At 40.3% G+C, this 14,702-nt stretch overlaps 1 long non-coding RNA gene across 1 annotated transcript in view; it reads left to right on the plus strand.

Moving 5' to 3' along the window:
* Positions 1-14,702, plus strand: part of LOC105875390 (uncharacterized) — a 45,809-nt gene that overhangs the window by 12,511 nt on the left and 18,596 nt on the right. The window contains exons 2-3 of the long non-coding RNA XR_012914524.1: positions 1,775-1,852; positions 2,222-2,302. This is a non-coding gene — a long non-coding RNA (uncharacterized LOC105875390). The remainder of the gene's footprint in view (positions 1-1,774; positions 1,853-2,221; positions 2,303-14,702) is intronic.

Raw genomic sequence — 14,702 nt, forward strand, 5'->3', positions numbered from 1 at the left:
CGTGTCAGGCCCGCGTCCGTCTCGGGCCCTGCGTAGCTGCGCAGGCGGTTGCGGCTCCTTGCGCGAGTCTGGTGCCTGCTGGTCTGCGGGGCTGAGCGGCGAGGCCGGCGCTGGGAGCGGCGAATGCAGGCGATCATTAGCAGAGAGGTCTGACTGCACAATAGGTGCAATGCGCTTGAATCGTCCCCAGACCATGCCCCCACCCCTGAGACCTGTCCACGGAAAAACTGTCTTCCATGAAAGCTTCCCTTGGTGCCAAAAATGTTGGGGACTGCTGATTTAAGTAACACTGCTGACACTGTGGTTGATCAAGGTCAGAGGGCATTGGCCCGTGCAGCTGCGGAGAGTGAGCGGCGACGACGGTGGTGCCGGGGTGCTGCGGGCGGGGGCAGCGCAGTGTGGACCCCACGGGTGGGGGTGGTGGCGTGGGGTAGGTAGAGCCAGGGCCGAGGTCTCGGAGGTTCAGAAGCACAAGGTAGCAGCCAGGTGAAAGATCCATGGCAGGGTCATCAAAGTTGCCTGGGCAGTTGCAGTTGACCTAATTGGGAAGCTGGGTGAGTAAACAGAATTTATAGTTACGTTCCCCTGACTCACTGGCGCAAAGAGAAAGTCGCTTGATTCTCGGTGTTTCAGATTACTTATCGAAATGATTTTGCATGCAAGCTGCCCGCCAGCAACTAACAGTTTTCATGTGATACTATCGGTCAAGTGCTTTGGGTTCCTAAGAGATAGGCTCTTTATCAGCTGGTACAGTAGCCTGTCCCTTTGTCAAGAAATAAATGTATCTGGGGTCTTGTAGAGTTGCCCAGGAGGATTGGATCTGAGGACGTTTGGGAGTTCAGGTGTGCTAGTCTGCAGTTCTCTAGGGACAGGTGTGCAATGGCGCCCTCCTTCCCACAGGGGCTCCAGGGCATCATCTGGCTGTGTTTCTCACAGTTGAGTGCAGGAGCAGACACAAGATGTTAGATCTCTCAGATATTGCAGATGGGTCCTACTTAATCCAGAGGGTTCATAAAATTGATAGTCCGTGAGCTCTCAGGGCATTACAAATAAGTTTGGTTGACTCCTTAAATTTTCAAACGACAAAATTGACAGAGAGGACAGTGGGCAACGCAGGTCTCACAGCCGAGCGCAGACCCGTCTCATGCCCCGGTCTCCAGCTGTCGGGCTACGGCTTTCCCCTTGTATCACACATGTCTGCTAGGCAGGCTCATGATGGATATATCTGAGGAGTTCTGTTTTGTTTTGTGTTTACAGATGTCCTCAAGGGTATTATGGAGTATTTATTATTCAGAGTAATAATAAAAATAATAATTATCATTTATATAGAGCACACAATGGGCACAGTGAGCTAGGAACTTCACCTAATCATTTCAACAACCTTCAGAGGCAGATCCTATTATCTTCATTTTTCAGAAGAGGAAGTTGAGACTCAGTATCACCGTGGCTCTTAATTCGATAGATGTTAGCATGTCATCAACCACCCGGCAGCTTTGGGCAGCTGCTCCTCTCTGAGCAGACTCCCGTGCATTGGTGGGAGCTCTTCCATTTTATTCTCACTGAGCAAGAACTAGACACTCATGACAAGGTATTAATCTTATAGCATTTAGTCTTTGTTATGTTCTTAGCTGGATCATAGCTTGCCCTATGTTGATACTTCAGAAAAAATTTATGATTATATATATGTATGCTATTAGTTGTGAATAAGCAGAGGAAAGAGTGAACTAAAAGGATTTATTTTTCTTTAATGATATTTAATTTCATTTTTTTCCAGTTGATGACATAGAAGACTTAATTTACTCCTCATGATCAAATCTCTCCATTGGAGATCATACTCTTACAAAGAATCCAAGTGAGAAGGATGGGAATGAATAAGAGCTAGGAGGGTGCTGCTTTTATAGAAATGTAATGATGACGTGTATATTTGCAACCACCCAGAAGACCACACTCAAACCGATTATTTTGATTATAAGAAGGGACAATATTTGAAATCAACTTAAGTAGAGCTCACTAGAAATGCAAGGACAGCTAAGGGAAATAAAAGGTTTTCCTAGGTTGCACCTGCCCAAGATGTTTAGAACTTAGGCTAAAGGGAAGCAAAGGCCAGAACATGCATATTCACCCCTCTGCTAGGTGCAGAGCAGAGCAGTGTCAGGAAAGGGAGGGCAGGCAGATGCCAGTCAGGGAAGTTGCTAAGGACTTGGTGCCTTTTCTCCTGCAGCTCTTTGCCAACCCCATTTGGAGATGCAGGGCACGGCCCTGAAATAGCCTCAAGGCTCTCCTGTCACTGCTGTCCTTCATGGTAAGTAGTGAAGCCATCAGACTCCATTTACCTAAACTCACGTTGTTGTTTCCCTTGTAACATTCTAGTTCCGCTAAGGTTGCTATGAGTAAAGCAACATGTAAAGTAGCACACCGGTTCCTGTCTGACAAGCAAAGTGCGGTTTCTCATCTCTCCCCAGGGGCCACTTATAATGAGAAATTGGCCTTGTGAGCTTTGAAACTTTTCCATTCACAACCCTGTATGTCTTTTATTATTTTGCCTTTTAAAATTAGCATGCTATTTTAGACAATTAAAAACACACCAGGCTTTAGAAGCATAACAAGCATCAGGCCCTGTCTCTTCTTTTAAAACTATTGAGTTTTAAGTTATTACCCCAATGAGAAAATATGAAAATACATGTGTATTGATTATGTTTTCATCTTGAGGCTCTTCTACATATCTAATGGATGGATATTTGTGTGCGGATTTGGTTCCTGTTTCCCCATGAGATTGCGCTGAATTCTAGAGTGTGGTAGGACTCAGAGGGCATGATAATTCTGCAATGTGGTTATATGGCACCTGGCACCTTGCATTGTCCGCTTAGCACCAGACCATCAAGTGGATTTTCTTGTTAATAATGGCCATACTTTGCAGGTGCTAAGTTTTAGAATTTAGGCAGTGATTTGAAGTTACTGGGAGAGCAAAAATGTCTTCTGATTTCATAGGCACCCCTCATTTGTGCCCTAGCTGCAGTCTGTATGCACTCCTGTGTCACTGTGCTTATCACAAGGCGCTACACTTGCATGTTGAATTGTCTGTCTCCCTCCCTCTTGGAGAAATAGGGCGTGTGCTATCTCAATCATTCCTGGGTCCTCAGAACAAATTAGTGCATGGCCTTCGTGGGAACTCTATAAATCTTTGTGCAACTGAATTGATACCCTTAAAATAATATTTTAGTACCTTTAATATGCCAAGTATTGGAAAGAGTGCCTTAAAGACATTTAATCTTCATAATAATCGTAAGAGGCTGTTTGTTTGGGTCTTCATAATAGACATAAGGAATCTAAACTTCAGATAGGGTAAGCAGCATGCTTACTAAACTTCAGCTGAGCTACCTAATATGGAACTGGGGCTATGTGACCATAAAGGACATTTCTTATATACTATGCCATGCTGCATAATATATCAGAAAGTAGAGTTATATAAAAATCACCCCAGATGCTGATGGGAATTTATAAAACATGAGAGATGGGGAAGTTTGTAGAAATACTGGCACAAGGGATATTGGCAAAGGGATGTAGCCCTTTCAAAATGTTCACAGAGAAGTACTTTTCATTGACTACAAATATTTCTTGTTCCTTAAACAAATAAACCAGGTAAAGCCTGTTTGTTCATTGTTTCTACCATTTGAATTGGCTATTGTAACTGTGAGGATGGCATAACCATTGCTATTTAATTCATTGGCACTGTTGAGCACCTTCTAATTCTGAGAATGATTTTGAGTGGGCTTGGGGGTGGGGCAGAGTGGAGTACACAAGATATTATAATACACCTGTGATTTTCACAAGCTTACAGTGTAATGGTGAATAAGAAGGGTAATCAAATTGCTATATAACAAAAGAGAACACAATAAATGTAATAGAAGTGGTACAACCTATAAAGAATAGGAGTAAGAAATTATATCTGGTTGGTGATATCATAAATATATTATGGAAGGGGTAGCACTGGGAAGGCCCTTGAACAATGGGTAGGATTTAACAGGTTTATGTGCTGGACATTTGAAGTCAATAAAGACATGGTCTCTGCCCTTAAGAACAGCCAAGACTTGCTGGTAAAAATAAGTACCGAGTGAGTATTAATAGGTCAGAGAACAGTAGACTAGAGAAAGCGATTAAGAAATAATTATGCAAGACAATATGGTGAAGGTGATGTGGGGCCTTGTGCTGCTCTAGAGGAGTAGGAAAGACTTTAAATATGGGTGGGCAGCAGTCCATGGGCCTGCGGATGTAAACTGTGTTTATCTAGCCCTTCAACATTTGTTCCAAGAAAGGATCCAAAGAGGCTTTCAGAGATTAATAGGAAACCACCTAAATCAGTGTAAATTCCAGCTCCATAACTCAGTTTTCACGAGAAGTCAGAATGCTTTGAGTAAGAAATCCACAAGATTTGGAAAGGGAAAGGATTTGTCCCTGAACAGTAGAGTGGATTGTTGTAATACTCATCAAAATTGGCAAAGAAGAATCAGGCAGCATTTGTGTTGGATTATATTAAAATCACGTCAGAGACTATGAATAATTAAAACCACTCTAAAGGGAAGTTTGTTTTTCCTTCTTGCAATACACATATGACTCTGGCACAGAAAAATGTTTTTCTAGTTAAATTTTGCTTCATTTCCCATTTAAGATTTGTCACAGTAAATAATCCTTTCCTAAATAGCAATATCCTGAACGTAAAATATAGTGAGTGTTGTCTGAATATTAGGCAACCATTCCCATTGTGGGATCTTCCGTAGATGAAGGTTATAAAATGTAATAAAGTAACACACATAATCAAACACTAGAAATGCTTCCACGATGAGGACAGAGATATTTTTGCTAACATAAAGAAGATGGGATGTTAAAGCTGTTAATTGGCTGCACTATGGCAATAGCTTTCTCACAATGTCAAGTTTCTCCTTTCCTCACATGTTTATAGCTCCATACTGATCAATAAGTTATTATTTTAGAAGCTTTTTTGAGTAGCTATTTGCATACCATAAAATTCACTCAACTAAATTTGATCATAAAATCTGATGATTTCAGTAAATATATACAATCATGCAAACATCACCACAATCCAATTTTAGAACATACCCATCACTCTCAAGAGATCCCCTGTACCCATTTCCAGTCACCAACCCCCTGAGACCCAGGCAACCACTAATCCATTTTCTGTCTCTTTAGTTTTGCCTTCATCATATGAATTTTGAGGGCACACAACCCATTCAACCCATAATGTTTAATAATAAAAATAAATACTCACTTGGCATAGAATACCAAGTACTGATCTGTGAGCCTTGCAAATATTAAGTCACTTAATCCCCATAACCAACCTACAATCTTTATTAATCTATTATCCCTGCCTTATAAGGTAAGAAAAACAGAGGCAGAGAAAGGTCGCACAGCAGTGAGTGTTGGCTGTGCCTTGTGCACTAGGACGCAGGCCGCGTCTCAGTGCCCGTGCCTTGCGCCCTGAAGCACACCGCCCCCTCCTGGGCACTCACAACCTGTCCAAATGGCGTTTACATTATAATGAAACACAAAAATTCATTGGTAATGGAGAGTTTACAACCCTAATCTCTTAGGATGGCATTATAAAGGAAATTATATTCCTCTTTGACAAAGAAATGCAGATTTGAAATGGTCCTTGATTTTCATTAAAGAGAATAAGCAAGATGAACCTACTCATAGTATGTATATACTTATATTAGGTTGTACTGTATGTAATTATCTTTTTACAGGGTAAAAAATGGTAGCATACTGATAATTTTATATGGTACAAGCTAATATCTTTACTGATGTTTAAAGCCAACTCTTGTTGGCTTCCAAAACTTGTCTTTTCTTTCTAGATCAAGTAAGCAAATCATCTAATTTCTTTGGAAGTTTCTTCACCCTTCTATACCCTGCCATTCCCATGCATCCAAACATCCGGGCAGCCAAGCCTGCAACATCACCGCCTCAGGGAAGGGTGATGCACAACACACAGAGAGCAAAGTGAACAGCAACACAATATCGTTATTGGCTTTGGAAGTTCAAATGCTTAAACTAGGACATAAAATATAGATTTTGAGAACCAGCAGACATTTTTCTACCTCTGTTCTCAGTACCAGAGAAAAAAGGAAAAAAGTCTGACTAGCAGCAAGAACCTTCTTTTCTGAGAAAATGAGAGTCAGTTACTGAGCAGGGACTGCTTTGCCTTCCTGCCCCAGGCCAGTCGGGGAAGGCGTGGAGGGTGGGGCACCGCAGCACGCCCCTCTGGTTGGGTGGTGCCGTGGATGATAGCAAGATGCCGCAGTCCTCGTGGGACCACATGGTTCAAGTTATGCTGTGGTCATAAATCTCATTGGTTTTTTTTTTTTTTTTTTTTTTTGAGACAGAGTCTCACTTTGTTGCCCGGGCTAGAGTGAGTGCCGTGGCGTCAGCCTAGCTCACAGCAACCTCAAACTCCTGGGCTCGAGTGATCCTTCTGCCTCAGCCTCCCGGGTAGCTGGGACTACAGGCATGCGCCACCATGCCCAGCTAATTTTTATATATATATATCAGTTGGCCAATTAATTTCTTTCTATTTATAGTAGAGACGGGGTCTCGCTCAGGCTGGTTTTGAACTCCTGACCTTGAGCAATCCGCCCGCCTCGGCCTCCCAAGAGCTAGGATTACAGGCGTGAGCCACAGCGCCCGGCCAATCTCATTGGTTTATTTCATAGTAAATCTAAACTTACTAACACAGAAGTTTAGAAAATAAAGAGAAAAATAGAAAAAAATTAAGATTTTTTTTGCACACTTGAATTTGCTGACATTTATAATTGTTACACAAGAGAATTATGATATTGAATTTTTAAATCTAAAATTCAGCTTTTCTTTTTACCCTAAATAAATGCTCTAGATTTTTATATACATAGCTGCTAAGGGCTAAAGTTTCAATATTTTGAAGAAAGATTATATTTATAATATATTTTATTGTAAAATGTAGGGTACTTTAGGAAATACTTAGAGAAATATTTAAGATATTAGAGAAATAAAGTACTTTGGGATCACTTTGGCTTTATTTAACAAAATCATGTAATATGTGAGGCAGTGGATTACATAGATAAGTAAGACACAGTTTCTACCCTTAATTGCATTGTTCATATTTTTATGACTTTAATCTCTATTTCTGGCAACTTAAAATAAGCTCTGAGTATACAAGCTTATGGGGGGTGAATATAGTGAATAGGAGAAAAGTAACATGACTTTTACTTGGGGCAAGTTTGAGTTGGAGAATTTCCAGGTAAACAAATCTAAAATAAACTGTATGAATTATGACCCACTAATGATCATAATGGAAGTCCGTGATGTGAAAATTACCAACTTTGGTGTTAGAAAGAGATGGATCTGTATCACAGTTGAGTCATCACACTAGCTGCCTGAAATACAAGCAGGTCACTTAACATAAATGTTAGTTTCCTGAGGAATAAATCAAATATTATAAGAGGATCAGTAATGACAAATATACAAGTGCTTAATAATCGGTAAATTTTATTAATATTATTATTTTATTGTTATTATTTTCCTGTGATAATGCCAATGCAGTATATATACCTTTAAAATGTTAGTGATCATGGCAGTTATTTGAGAAGAGTCTTTTCATTTACAATGGAACACAATATCCTATCCATAGTTATGCTTAGCTTATTGTGTATACAATTCTTGTCAACACAAGCAGATTATAATTGAACTGAAGAAGAAAATGACTGTTTTTATTTCCAACAATTCTTTGAATCATGTAACTGAAAACCCTCCCATTATAAAACAAAGAGATTTGCAGGCTAAAACAGTTCAAAAATTCTTTTAAATTCTGGGTTGTTCTTACTAGTAAGAAAGGAAAAACTCCTAATTTCCTAAACAAAGAGAAAATTGAAAATCATAATGATTAGAAGAAAAACTGATATTTGGCTCATCTTGGTAAAGAATAGGCTTTTATTTTTGTTTTTGTTTTTCTCGTGGTTAAGGAACAAAACAGAAGAACCGTGGTTGTGGGCATGCGAAAGCGGGATCCGGGCTGGGGGGCCTGTGCTGAGACGAGGGGTATGGCTGAACTTGTGCCTATGGGGTTGGTGCTGAGATTCTCCCCACCCCACAATAAAGCTGGCTTCTAAGGGAAAGCCATCAGAATAGGTCGAACTAGAAATCATCTCTCCCTGGCACAGGAGACAGCAAAGAGGCTTACCTGTCTTGGGCTGCAAATAGAAAAATGAAGCCTTTCATGAAATTTGTCATCATGGGAGTAGGATTTAAATCTACCTTACCCATGAGTTCCTGAAATTCCCAAGTAAGAAATCAATATAAAAAGTAGTATGGGCTAGCAATACCCGCTGGGTGCTTGGCAGAAGGCACATGATGTATGTCTGCAATGACACACGTTTCACACAGGCCACACAGAACTCCTGCAGATAATCCATGCTGAAGATGAGCTTGATATCCAAAATTCGCAAACACACATGCAAACAGGCCCTCATGAGCAAAAACACCAAATCAAAAAGAGTCAAGATCAGATCCCTAAGACTTTCAGAGAGTAGAACTGTCAAATAGAAACTATAAAACAAAAATGTTTAAACAGAATAGTCTATTATAAGAAAGGTTCTAAATTTTAAAAACAGCAAAACAGCATTTCAAAAGATTATGGGGATTTGAAAAAGGACCAAGAACAACTTCTAGAGATAAGAAATATACTTATTTTAAAAAATTAGTTAACTGGTTAAACAATAGATTAGATATGGCTAAAGAGAGAATTTGTGTTCCTGAAAATGAACTTAAGAATGTTATTCAAAAGATAGCATAATGATATAAGGAGATGGAAAACATGAAAGATAAGTCAATTGAGAACTTTCCAGAACTAATATAAGATTCATTAGATTCACCATGTTTGAATCCTGAGTAGGATCTATCTATCTATATCTATATCGCCACAGCTTGATATATTGTGATAAAACTGTAGAATTTCATCAAGGTAAAAGAGAAAAACTTAATAGTAATTAGACTTTAATTACAGATTGTCTTTAAAGAATAATTACAGATATCAGTAACAAAACTAGAAATAGGAAGATAATGAAAAAATTTAAGTGCTAAAAGAAAATAACTATACACTCTATATGCAGTTAAAGTGCTATATATACTAGCTGATTCTCAATGAAACCATTTAAATAGATAAAGAAGAAATTACACCTAGAAGAAGATTTAGATAAGAAAAAATGATACAAAGAAACAAAGAAAATGGTAAACATGGAATTTTATATACACAAGTATTGACTTTACGAACAATAATAATAATTTCAGTGGTATAAAAACAAGGTGGAACAAAAATGCTGCCAACACTAATGAGGAGGTTGGGGGAAAAAGATGGCGGATGAGAAACACCGCCAGACAGAGTGTCTCTGCAGAAAAGACAGATTCTAGCAGAAATCAGAAGAAAGAAGCAAGAAGACGAGCCTACATCGGATGAGGGTCAGAAGGAGGACTACCTGAGACCACGGGAGACTCCACGGGAGGAGGTCACGGAGGAGAACTGGAAGCTGGGACCGCCGGAGCAGCCCGGAGACCAGTGGGAATTATCAGCCATTTCCCCTCCCCTGCATCCCGGATTGCTGGTGGGCTCCCCAGCGAGTGGAGACACCTACGGACACCAGCCCAGTGACGGCTGCTGCCAGTGAGCGGTAAGCCAGTGGTGGACTCGGCACCGGGCTCCCAACTCCCTGGGGCACCTCCGTGTGCACAGACCGGAGCCTCGCGGCAGACGCCATACTGCCTCCTCCTCCCCTCCCCCAACCCTACCTGAGGCTGCCCAGAGAGACAGAAAGACAACATAGCCACCAGCCGGAGGCACTTCCAGGGAATGGGACCTTCCCTTTTGGGGCCCTATAGCTGACTAAGGGGAACTCAGACTGTGAGCTCCCTACTCGCCAGCCCTCCCAGATGCTGCTAGCGAGGTGATCCCAGGAGAACGGGGCAGACCCTGAGGTTGAGAGACATACACCCAGCGTGGGCTCCCTGTGGGTGAATTGGGACTGGCGCTGCTCTCCCCGGTGGGGATATAGTTTGAACTCTGGGGCCCAGAGGTCAGACCTGCAGACCACATGCCATGCACCGAGGCCTCGTGTTGCCTGGAGCACAGAAGGGATATATGTGAACAGCCTACTGTGGTGCGTGTGCCTTCAGGGGCAGATCAGCGTCCAAGAGGGCAACCCTCCCCCCAAAGGGAGGCCCTGTGCTCAGCCCAGGTGGCGTTCCTGTATAGGGAACCTCCCCGCTGGCAGCATAGCCAGGGGAAGAGTGGTGGCGTGTGGTCTGGCCTGCTGGCAGAGGCCCAGCAGTAGCTGAGGAGTTGGGGACGGTGGAAAGAAGCCAGGCCCGCTCCAGACTGCTAGTCTCAGACAGCCCCATCCCCACATGCAGACTCTCTGACTGAGACAGGCCATTCCAGCCCCTCCCTGGCAGCCTTTCCTGGAAGCAGAGAACAGAACTTTGACCCCTGCTAATGACATTGGTGGTGCCTGAGGGCAGGCTTACCCAACCCAGCTCTGCCCAGACTCTCTCCTAGACTAGCCCTCACTGAAGGGGAGAAAAGGACACACCTGGAAGTCCCAGGGCCCCACCCACCACCTGAGGCACTAGAGTTCTCTCTACAGGAACAAGAGCTGCTAACAGGGCATAAAAACAACAGTGTAGCCTGTTTCTCTAAACAAGCGCCACCTACTGACAGGGAGAGCATCCTGCACACCCTTTTCAGGACAGGGAGTGGACGAATCTCACCCACAGACACCACCTAACGCCTCAGAAACTAAACAAGGCATGTGAATACCCAAACAAAAACCTAAAGAAAAGAAACAACAACTGATCGATATGGGAAGAAATCAGCGAGGAACTCAGGAAATATGAAGAACCAAACGGAAAACTCTCCCCCAAAGAGGAGCCCCAGCCCCCTAGAAACGGGCACCAACCAAAATCAGGCAACCAAAATGACAGAAGAGGAATTTCATCTGTGGATCATAAGAACACTCACCAAGCTGCAACAACAACTCAATAACCAAAACAAAGAAACCACAAAAAGCCTCTAGGATCTGGAAAAAGAAATAGACACAATGAAGAAAAGTTTAACCGAACTCCTGGAAATGAAGAATCAATTCAAGGAACTACAAAACACAGTGGAAAGTCTCAAGAACAGGGTAGATCAAACAGAAGAAAGAATTTCAGAGCTTGAAGATAACACCCTCCAATTAAATAAATCAGTCACAGAAATAGAGCAGAGAAACAAGAGAAAAGAGCAAAGCCTACAAGAGCTGTGGGATTATGTGAAAAAACCTAATGTGAGGGTCATAGGGTTACCAGAAGGGGAAGAAGACAACACCCAAGGGTTGGACAAGCTGTTTGAAGATATAATAGAGGAAAATTCCCAGGCCTTGCTCAAAATCTTGATATACAAGTTCAAGAAGCTCAGAGGACCCCTGGGAGATTCAATGCAAACAGGAAGACGTCATGACATGCAGTCATCAGACTGACCAAAGTATCAACTAAAGAGGCCCTTCTAAGAGCTGTAAGACAAAAGAAGCAAGTAACATACAAGGGAAAGCCAATTTGAATAACACCAGACTTCTCTAATGAGACTTTACAAGCAAGGAGAGACTGGGGCCCCATTCTCACTCTTCTGAAACAAAACAATGCCCAGCCTAGAATATTATTCCCTGCAAAACTAAGCTTCGTATATGAAAGAGAAATAAAGACATTCTTAGACAAGCAAAGGCTCAGAGAATTCACCAAGATAAGACCAGCCCTACAAGAAGTACTTAAAACAGCGTTATGCACAGAACATCATAATAATAACCCACGAATATAAAAACAACCAAAACCCAAAGATATTAAAGGCCAGATATTACAATGGCTCAAGACAGAAATCATAGCAACAACATCCAACCCAACAGAATGAACGGTAATCTACTTTACCTATCAGTTCTCTCAATAAATGTGAATGGCTTAAACTCTCCACTCAAGAGACATAGGCTGGCTGAATGGATAAGAAAATACAGGCCAAGTATATGCTGTCTTCAGGAAACACATCTAACCTGCAAGGATGCATATAGACTAAAAATAAAAGGGTGGAGATCAATATTCCAAGCAAATAGAAGCCAAAAGAAGGCTGGTGTGGCAGTTCTAATTTCAGACGATTTAGTTTTTAAAGCAACAAAAGTAGTGAAAGACAAAGAGGGTCATTATATAATCGTGAAGGGCGAAGAGATCACAATTTTAAATATATATGCACCCAACTTAGGTACACCCAGATTCATAAAGCAAACCTTACTGGAGCTAAGCAAATGGATTAATAGCAACTCCATAATCGCCGGAGATTTCAACACCCCACTGACGGCACGAGACAGATCCTCCAAACAGAAAATTAATAAAGAAATAATGGACTTAAACAAAACTCTAGAACAATTGGGTCTGACTGACATTTACAGAACATTCTACCCAAAATCCACTGAATATACGTTCTTCTCATCAGCACACGGGACATTCTCTAAGATTGACCATATCCTAGGACAAAAAGTAAACCTCAAGAAATTTAAAAAAATAGAAATCATACCATGTATCTTCTCAGATCACAGTGGAATAAAAGTAGAAATCAACCGTAACAGACACTCACATTTCTACGCAAAAACGTGGAAATGAGGAGGTTGGGAGTGGCCAGTCAGAGTTAAAAAGTGTGGACATCCTTGTAGTGGGAAGAAACTATGTGTTTTTAAAATAAACTTTTTACTTTACTAAGTTGTGTATTCATGTCACAGTTTTATAGGTTTTAAAGGCAAGGAAATTCTATAACTCAATAGACCAAAAACCCAAGCAAAAAATGGGCTAAAGACTTGTATAGACATTTATCTAAAGAAGACATAAAAATGGCTAACAGACATATAAAAAATAGTTGATGTTACTAATTATCAGGGAAAAGCAAACAAAATCACAATGAGATATCTCCTCACATCTGTTAGGATGGCTACTGTCAGGAAAACAAAAGACAGCAAGCACTGGTGAGGATGTGGAGAAATAAAAACTCTTGTACACTCTTGGTAGGAGTTCTTATTTTAATTTAATAGGAAATATAGAAAGGATTTAGAAATAAATGTGTCTGTTTCTGTGTAAAGTTAATAAGAAAGTCTTCTGGCAACAGTGATGAAGGGAAAAAGAGTAGAGATGACCTTAACATTAGGGATGGAAAAAGGTCATGGCTACAGGTCTGAAAATCTAATAGATATTAAACACAATCACAGGAGAACACTGAATGCAAGAAATAAATGGTCATGTTTCTACAAAAATGTAACTTACCTGAGCTGACTCAAAAATGAATAGAAAATTTGAATAGATGTAACTATTATGGGACTTAAATGAAAGGTTGAGATTATTTATCTCCCCATCCATCCATCAGCACACCTCCCTCCTTCTCCTACCTTCACCCACACTCACAAACACAAATCCAGCCTCAGATAATTTCACAGGCACGTCTTACCAAATATATAATGGGTAATCCAAATACAAAATAAACTTTTTAAAAGAGTAGTAAATGAATACACCCCAAACACATTTTATGAGACTAGTAAAACCTCTATACCCAAACCAAAGAAAGACAACATGAGAAAGGAAAATTACAAGTTTGTTTGTCTTATGTACTTACATGCAAGATCCCTAAGATATCAGCAAATCCAATCCAATTATATGTAAAAGAATACATTAGGACTAAGTTGCATTTGTTTTAGAATGCAAGGAAGTTTTATTATTATGAAATCCATTAGTATATTTCTACCCATTAATAGATAAAAGCCCCATGACTGTCTCAATAAATATAGCAAATGCATTTGATAAAAAATGCAATACCATTTATAATAAAAACTCCTAAAAACTAGGAGTAGAGGAGAATTTCCTTAATCCTATGAAGAGTTTCTAGCAAAAATTTATCGCCAATGTTATCTTAAGAGTAAAACATTTGAAGCATTTCCCTAGGATATTATCTTCACTGTTTCTAGTCATTGTGTTGCTGGAGGCCACACCTAGTGCAGAAATTAAAAATAGCATAACTATTAGTAGTAAAGGGATGACATTATTATCATAAGGAAGGATTATCAATTAACAAAATATTAAGGAATTGATATAGGCAACTTATTTGACACCAAAGAAAGTTTAGCAAGGTTGGTGATTTACAAGATTAACATGTAAAAATAAACTGTTTTTCTTTACATAGCATAAACAATGAGAAAATATAACAAGCATAGCATATAGAATAGTGACAAAAATTACATAGAACCTAGGAGTAAATTTAACATGAGATATGCAAGATTTTCTAGAGAAAATTTAGTATTTTTCACAGAACAAATCGAGAACATAAATAAATGGAGGGCTATCTTATGTTCATGGATAAGAATCTTGTAAACATACTAACTCTGTCCTCATTAATCTATATCGTCAGTGTAATTCCAAGCCAAGTTACATTAGAGCTCTTTCCTTTGAATTTGACAACTTCTTGCTATAATTCATATGTTTTTTAAAAAGGGTCAAGAGTAGTTAAGGCATTTTTCAAAAAGGTGGAGAAAACAGATATCCAGGTTTACTCTAAAGTTATAGAAATTAAGATAGTGTGATATCTGGGCAAGGGAAGACAAACAGAA

Source organism: Microcebus murinus, chromosome 23 (genome assembly GCF_040939455.1).
Source record: "Microcebus murinus isolate Inina chromosome 23, M.murinus_Inina_mat1.0, whole genome shotgun sequence".
NCBI lineage: Eukaryota > Metazoa > Chordata > Mammalia > Primates > Cheirogaleidae > Microcebus > Microcebus murinus.